Source organism: Arachis ipaensis, chromosome B1 (genome assembly GCF_059453495.1).
Source record: "Arachis ipaensis isolate K30076 ecotype BB chromosome B1, ASM5945349v1, whole genome shotgun sequence".
Taxonomy (NCBI): Eukaryota; Viridiplantae; Streptophyta; class Magnoliopsida; order Fabales; family Fabaceae; genus Arachis; species Arachis ipaensis.
In genome coordinates this window covers 17,865,639-17,875,041 of record NC_142436.1, presented here as the reverse complement: position 1 = coordinate 17,875,041, position 9,403 = coordinate 17,865,639, and positions in this window count along the sequence as shown.

The following is a 9,403-nucleotide window of genomic DNA, read 5'->3' as shown; positions in this document are numbered from 1 at the left end:
CTAAACACCAAGTCAAATCATGGCTCTCATATGAACCATCCTTTTGGAAATCAGTGATCACCTTTTTTCTTCTCTTTTGGTGGGTTGTTTTTTAGGTTTTTTAATTTTGTTCCCCCTTCAATTCCCTTCCAGCATGTATGATGCGTCCAACATTCGAAATCTTGCAATATATACAACGTTGATATTTTGATTTCGTTGTACAAATTTGGCGCTTGCTTAGATATTTCGGTAGAACAAATATAATATGGAGAGAAAATTAATAATACTAAAAAAATAATAATTTAAAATTATATTATTTAACATAATATTTATAATTATATATTTATTGTATTTAATATTATATATTTATTTTAGAAATAATTAATAAATATAAAATAAAAATAATTTTTGACTAGTTTAAATTAATTTTTATTGTTTTCCAAATATTTTTAGAGAACTTTTAGAGTATATGCATTTTTCTCAAACAAATTGTTTCAATCAAATATGCCGATCTATCGTTTTCAACTAATTAAGTGTTACAAATATCCTTAATTTTCTTGACTCGTTTTAATTCCCCCTTTAAAATTCATAAAGTATTAATCACGACTCATCCTTCATGCATCTTATTAAGAAAAATATTATTAGAGAGTTAGAATTTATTATTTTTGGTTAGTTATTAACTCAATTTTTTTAGTTTAATTGTTTTAGTCTAGTAATTCAATAACACATTTTATTTTATATTTTTAAATATTAATGACTCTCTAATGGCCAAAAACAATAAATTCTAATAACTTCTAGTATTTCTCTCTTACTAATATAAATAAGAAGTGTTATATTTTTTGTTAATTAAATAAATTTTAATTCTTTATTTATAATATTTTATATTCATATTTTACATTTAGAATTTAGAATTTAGAATTTATAATTTATGATTTAGATTTTAAAATTTAAGATTTAAGATATTTTAATTTTTATTTCTCTTTCTTCTTCAACCTTCGATAACAAGTTAATTTTTAGAGCGTGTACTGCTCTTCTTATTTTTTCCGGAATGTATTCATATTTACTGACAATTATACACCACGACTATGTTTGGAAAGAAGACTGAGACTGTATTAAATCTCTATATTATATTTGGTGTAAATTATATAAGATTGAGTTATGTCTTAATATTCTGTTTAGTTCAAGATAAATATAGAGATGAAATAAGAATATTTATTGAAATATTTTGTTATTAAAAAAAAATATTATTAAAATTTTAGTCTATATTTTTAGAAATTTCAATTTTTTGTATTTTTATTTTTTTAAAAATACTAAAAAAAATAAAATTTTGTGTTTCAAGAATAAAATTTTAATTCTAATTTTTAAATATTATTAAATACAATACTGAGTGTCAGTTTCTAATTCTAATTAGTTCTAATTTTTGAAAAAACAAATACTACCTAAAATTATTTTGTGGTTTATTATTACTTAGGAATATTTTTAGAATGTTGACATTTTCGTTAACAATTTAACACCATCCACATATTCGAGGGCAAAATAATAATAAAAAATGCATTATTTTAAGAGCTTGATTATTACTTAGTTGCATGGTGATAGCATGGCAGCCGTGGTTTTGTTGTTGGCGAGGTTCTGAAAATTAAAGTGGATATCGAATTATCTTAGTTATTAGTTTATTGGTTTAGAAATTTAATTTATTATTTAATTATAATATTCAATTAAAATAATAAAACAAAATAATATAAAATTACAAATAGACATAGAAAAATATAAATATATTATAACATAAATATTAAAAATACAAAAATTTAAAGTAAAACACAAACGAAAGTCTCGTAATTTCATATATATAGAGGTGTGCATAGTTTAATATTGATCAAAGCAAACCTTTTTAGATAAAACCCAACGAACAAAATAGCTTTTTTTAGTTCAATATCTATTTCAAGCAGTTTAAAATTAGTTTAAGGTTTAGAGTTTAATATATTTTCATTAAGACTAAAAACTATATATACACATTATTTATCATTAGTCTAATCTGTCATAAAATAGGGCCAAGTTTAGATTAATTTAAAAGTTTACATTTATTAATACGTCATATTCAATCTCATAAAAGAAAATTATATGGTACAGATCTAAATTTGTACAGATTTAAAGATTTGCTTACTTGAATCACACTTTTTAAAGCCACATTTTTTACTTAAAATCGTAGCTCTTCACAAAAAAAAGCGTCACCTAATGGAAAATAGTAAATTAGAAGATTTAAGAGAAGAAATAATTAAGTTATCAAAATTAATAGATCAAAAATTAATGATTTTAACTAATGTTAACTGTAATGACACCGAATTCTTAAAATCAATACAAAATGATTTTTCTCAAAATCTTTATTTTACTATAAGTTTTATTGAAGGACTTCAAAAACCTGAAAAAAACTTATTTTTCACACGGAATTTCTAAAAAATGTTACCATGGAAATGATTCCCCACATCTTTATCACACTTTTAACCCACAATTAAATTCTATAGTAGATATGCTTGAAGAAATTTTAGTATCCATAAAATTTCAAAGAAATAAGAAAAAAGAGAATCCCAAAGAAGAAAAATTTCAAAATATAATCAACATAACAGATTTAAAAGTAAAACCACCACTAAAATTATGAATATTGACGAAAAATTAGAAGAAGTTACAATGCTTTTTAAACAATTAAAAATGGCTCAAGAAAATAATATTATGGAACAGGGTTTTCAGATAGAAGAAGAATTAGTAAATTCTGAAAATATAGAAAATGAAGAACACATCCTAGATTATTCAAGTGACGAAGAACCAGTAATTCCAATACAAGTAAAAAATGAAGCTGGAACATCTAAGGATAATCAATCTCAATTTAAATGAGAAACAGGTTTTGATAATTATGCTTTTAAAAAAGGATTTATAAATAAAGATTCAAAATATACAAAAATACCATCAAAATACGTTCCTAAAATCCAGGAAATGGAAGGAGAAAGAATGCTCGATTTAAATGAAAAAGAAATTTTCGAAAACTGGTTGAATTCCTTCTTATTAGAAGCCTTTACTAATCCAAAACTTAGTGAATTGTCTGGAAGAGACATTTGGAATTACATAGGGTTTCATACTAAAGGAACTATAAGAGATTATATGACATCAATAGAAAACCAAATAATAGAAGAATTAGCAACAAAAACCACAGCTTATGATAAGATATTATATATAATAATGATTCTATATAAATAATTTTTTGGAAAAAATATTATAGATCATAGACAAGAAGTTTATAATAAAGAATATCAAGAAGCAAAAAACCATTTAGCTAATATTCAGATATATGATCTATGTAATGTGGAATCTTATATATGTGAATATAGAATACATTATTACAAATTAAAAGAATAAGCTAAAAATCATTATCTTAGCATGTATATAACAAAACTTCCATATCCTGCTAATGAATTTATAATGGGAAGATTTATAAGAGAAATAAATAGAGGAACAATTGAAAATAACTTTGGTGGAGCAACCTCTGTAACAAGAGAGGAAATAAAAGAACGTTGTATGCAAGAAGCAACTCAAAAAAGATTTGCAAATATAATTAAAATTTGCTGTCAAGATAATGAAGAAATACCTCAAAAATATGGTCTTAATAAAAATTTTCAAAGAAAAAGAAAATATCAATTTAGAAAAAGAAAATACTATCCAAACTGGAGAAAAAAGAGATATTTTAGAAAGGAAAATAATAATAAAAACAAAAGACAAAGAAATAATTATTGCCCGAATAAAAAAGAAAATTGTAAATGTTGGTATTGCCAAGAAGAAGGACACTATGCAAATGAATGTCCGAAAAAGAAGGATAAAAAGGATCTTACTAAACAAATAGAAATTGCTAAGTCTTGTTTCATGGAACCTTTAGAAGAATCTGATGATAACTTAGACTATATTTTTGAATATGTTTCGGAAACAGACTCAGAGACTGAGTAATAATGCTACATTTATTACTATAAAAATAACAGAAAAGTTTATAAATGCTTTCATAGATTCTGGAGCAACAGAATGCTTTGCTAGTTCAAATATAAAACTTGATTGGAAAAAATTAAAGAAACCATTAAGAGTCAGAATAGCTGACAAATCAATACATAAAATTGACCAAAAAGCAGAGATGGTTGAAATTTTTATTCAAAATTATAGGTTCATTGTTCCATCTATATATATGTTAGATTCTGGAATGGATTTTATCATAGGAAATAATTTTTTAAAGCTATATCATCCATTCATTCAAGAATTAACATATATAGTTTTAAAAGCTCCATACGATTCTTCAATAAATCAAAAATCAAAACGTATAAAAATACCGACTACTACTATAGATAAGATCTTAAAATTTAAAATATTTTCTATATTAGAAACATGTTATTTAAATTTATACTTTCAGATAAATATCCCAAAAAATAATCTTGAAATAAAGATAGAAGAACTTTTAGATGAAATTTGTGCTGAAAATCCTTTAGATATTAAAAATACAAATAACGAATTAGTAAGTATTAAATTAAAAGATCCTACAAAAGAGATAAATGTTCCAAATAAAATTCCTTATTCTGCAAGAGATAGAGAAGAGTTTTCACTAGAATGTAGAGATCTTTTGGAAAAAGGAATTATAAGATTAAGTAAAAGTTCTTATGCGGCTCCAGCCTTTTATGTCGAAAACAATAATGAAATTAAAAGGGAAAAACGAAGAATGGTTATTAACTATAAGAAGATGAATGAAGCAACTATTGGTGATGCTCATAAACTTCCAAGAAAAGATTCTATTTTAGAAAAAATCAAAGGAGCAACTTGGTTTTTATCTCTTGATGCAAAATCAGGATATTGGCAACTTCGTTTAGACGAAGAAACAAAGAAATTAACTGCTTTTACTTGCCCAACAAAAGAATCAACAAGTGTGTTGCTCTATGAATGGAATGTATTGCCATTCGGATTAAAACAAGCCCCAGGTATTTATCAAAGATTTATGGAAGAAAATCTAAAAGAGTTAAATGAATTTGTTTTAGTGTACATTGATGATATACTAATTTTTACAAAACAGGATAGAGAAGATCATCTTCAAAAATTATTAATAGTTTTAGAAAGATGTAAAGAAAAAGGATTAGTTCTTAGCAAAAAGAAAGCAAGAATAGCAAAACAAGAAATAGAGTTTCTTGGATTAATTCTATCCACTCAAGGAAAGCTAAAACTTCAGCCAAATGTCCTAGAAAAGATAAATTTATTTCCTAGTAAAATAGAAGATAGAAAACAATTACAAAGATTTTTAGGGTGTATAAATTATATTTCTGATCAAGGGTTTTTAAAGAATATAACAGAATACACTAAAAGCTTATTTCCAAAAATAAGTACTAAAAAAGAATGGAAATGGGATGAAAAAGATAGTATGCAAATTCAAAAGATTAAAGAATTATGTGAAAAACTTCCAGAACTTTATATTCCAGAAGAAAATGACTACTTAATAGTAGAAACAGATGCTTCAGATATAACCTGGTCAGGATGTCTAAAAGCTAAGAAAGCTATAAAAAGTTTGGAACAAGAAAAAGAATCACTAGATTCTAAAGATTCCCCAAAGGAATTACTTTGCAGGTATATTTCAGGAACTTTTACTCCAACAGAACAGAGATATACCACTCATGAAAAGGAAACTCTAGCAGCAATTAAATCTCTTAAGAAATGAAAAATTGATTTACTACCCAGAGAATTTACATTAAGGACAGATTCAAGTTACCTAACAGGTTTCATACGATATAATTTAAAAGTTGATTATAATCATGGACGATTGGTAAGATGGCAATTATTTTTGTTACAATATCCAATAAAAATTGAATATATTAAGGGTGACAAAAATGTTATTGCAGATACATTAACAAGAGAATGGAGTTCGTCTACAACGCATTAGATCAAGAAATTCAAAAATATGAGCAAGAACTCGAAAAATGCAAGCATTGTCAGCAAATAAGGACACAGATCCAATCTCTCAAGAAGGCCATCGAAACAATGAAATCAACACAACAAGCAAAACCATCAGAATTCAGCCAGCTAAGCGTGGTGGACAAATCAGGTGAAGAAAAAATTTCAGAAAATAAAACAATTGCTGAAATCATTAAAAAATCCACCCAAGATAAAAAATATTATGTAATTTATAATGGCCCCATGAAAGGAGTATATGATGCCTGGAAAAAAGCAGCACCATTCACACATCAATTAAGGATAATTCATAAAGGAGGGTTTCTAACACTGGAAGAAGCAAAGGAATCCTTCAGGGAATATGAAGCTCTCCATCCAAAGCAAACCCTAAAAAGAGCAGATAAAGCTCCAATTCAAACCCAGAGAACAGGGATAATCAGAAACATTCCTACAAGGGCTGAAATCAAGGAAAAGAAAAGGTCTGTAGATCAAATCTCAGAGAAACCCTTAACATAGTCCTGAATTGGACTGAAGAAAAAAGGGCAATTTTGGGATATTATCCTATTGCCAAAGAACAGCTAACAAAGTTGGTTATATTTCCAGATGCTTCCCCATCTGACACCTATCAGTTTTTCCAGTATGGATTAATTGATACAATCTTAATTTTTAATTATCTAAAAATTATTAGTGAGTTTCCTGCAGGATTCATTGATGCAGTAAAGAGATTTAAAAATATGATTGACAATGTAAATCCAAGGGATATATCCCTAAAATTTACAAACAGTCAACCTATTTTTAATGAAGAAGAAGAATGCTTGGTTCCAGCACACCAAGTAATATTCATGTCCGTCTTCCCAAGAAATTTTTAACCAATTGATCAGATTCAAGATTTAACAATTTACAGTCATGAAGGAAGGCTAGCCAGCACATTAGCAAGGGTCTTTGAAAGAACTCAAAAAATAACGAAGGAATCTCACACAATGATTAATTATAAAAGTAGAAATACTCTGCTTGTGTCCAGTAAAAGAAATGAAATTGAAGAAAGAGAGATGAGACTCTTGGTGGAATTTGAATCAGCATTCTACAACTTATCTGGACTTTTAGAAAAGCTCCCTGAAAGGATAAAGAGGAATCTCTGCTATTTGATAAAAGACAGAGAAGACCACAAGTGCCAGCTATGTGCCTCAGAGATATCTGAAGAAAGCAATAATGAAACGGAATCAACTCACATGATGAAGGAAGAAGACAATGCATCTGACGGTCACATGATAAAAGAAGAGGACAGCGCATCTGAAGCATCTCTCAACATTATTGCATAGTGACGTAAGCACTTAGGTCATAGAGCATCAACAATGTAGCTGGTGAAAGAGAACAAACAATGACGTAAGCAATGACGTCATAAGAAGGGTAAAGATGGGAATTGTCCATCAAACCCAACTATTATAAATAGGTTGCTTAGGCAATTGTAAAGGCATCAGACAATAGAAAGCAGGAGGCTAAGAGTACTCATATGCTAGGAGAGCAAGGAGGAAGCTGCCAAGGCGATTCTATAGTCTGAAGAAGAATTCCCTTAGGGAAAAATAGTTCTAAACTCCCCTCTGGAGTTAGTATCTACAATCTCCCCTCTGGAGATAAAAACACCTTATGTAAAATATACTAAATAAAGGAAGTTTTTCTCCAGAAAGGTACATCTTCATCCTAGTCTTTTAATTATGAATTATTTAGAAAGTTTAGAATTAACAGAAGAATCTGATTATTATAGATTAACTGCTTTATTAGATAATGAAAAACAGCCTGTTCTAAAAACAGAATTAAATCTCAAATCAAATGAAAATTTTAATAAACAAAATCTATTAAAAGAAGTTTTTAATAGAAAAAATATAATATACTATGGAAAAATTCAACTTGAAGCCCCTATAAAGATAAAATCTGCCAATGGAGAACTTGAAATAGCTTTGATAAATAATGAAGAATTAAGTAAACAGATTGAAAAAATTAAGGATCAACAAAAAAGATCTAAAATTGGATGGATTCATATTAGTACTATACAAGTCTTAATCAAATCTACATATATGAAAGGAATTAATTCACCAATAAGTTTAGCAATCTGTGACAAAAGAATTACTGATGACCCGATAGATTAAATAATTGGAATTGTTCATGGAAATTTGGCAAACGTAAATGTTAAATTTAATGCCCATCTTGGATATGCTATACCTTTATCAACTGAAAATCTTGGAAGATCTATAAGTTTGGCTTATAAATTTCATAGAAAGAATCTAATGGAACAAGATGATGAACCATTTTCAATAACATATGCAATAAATTATGCTTTAACAAATAGTCATCATAGTATAATATTTAAAAACAGAGAAAGAATTTATGTTGATGAACTATTTCAGAAAATAGTAAAAACAGAAATACCAAAATATAAAGCTATTGAAAACTCAGTTCTATTATTAAAAGAACCATCAGAAAAATTGGTTTCATCAAATTTTCAAATAAGAGAATCTAAAATTAATAGCCCTCTAAATTTATCTAAGTTAAAGATTAAAGAAGAAAATTCTGAAATAAAAGAATTAACAAAAAAGGTCAAAAAATTAAATGAAACCCTAAATACTAAATTATGACAATAAATAAAGAAGAAATATATGTAACTTATCAAGATAAGAAACAAGAGCTCTTTGAAAGAAAAAATCGTTTGAATTATTTGCAGTTTTCTGAAATAAATCAAAGAGCATTTGAAACTCTAAAAATAATCTATGACAAGTTAAAAAGAGAAGTTGAAGAGCTAGAAAAATTAATAGAATCTCTAGAAAATAGTGATGAAGCGATGATAGAATTTGCAGAAATTCTAAAATAAATAATGAAGCATACAAAGATTGAAAGACTAGAAAATAAAATAAAAAGAAAAAGGGCGAAAAAATTAAAAAGTAAAATAAAGGAGTATAAAAGGGAATTAAATAATCTTCAGATCGAAATTAATGACCTTATAATAAAAAGGATAGAAATAAGAATAAATATAAACAAGTTGGAGTTAAACTTAAAAAATTTATAAATGCCTGGAAAACCATATTATGACTTAAAAGAATTAAAGCTGTTGAAAGAAAAAATGGAGAATGAGGTTGAAAAATTAAAAAGATATTTAGAAACAATAGAAAGTGTAGAAATAAAAGAAGTTTTTGAAGATTTGAGAAATTATATTAAAGAAAAAGACAAACAGATAAAAGATTTTATATACAATAATCCTTGCAAAAAAGAATATTATAAACTAAAACAAGATTGAAAAACTATACAAATGAAATCAGAATTATAAATACTAGTAGAAATGGTCAACATTTTTTAATTTGCAAATTATAAACTTATTCGAAGTAAAATATGAAGAGTAAAATTGGTATCAGAGCCAGTTAACGATTAAGGGTAACACTTTCTCTTTAAGCAACACTTTTAGTGATATGCTTTTAAACCA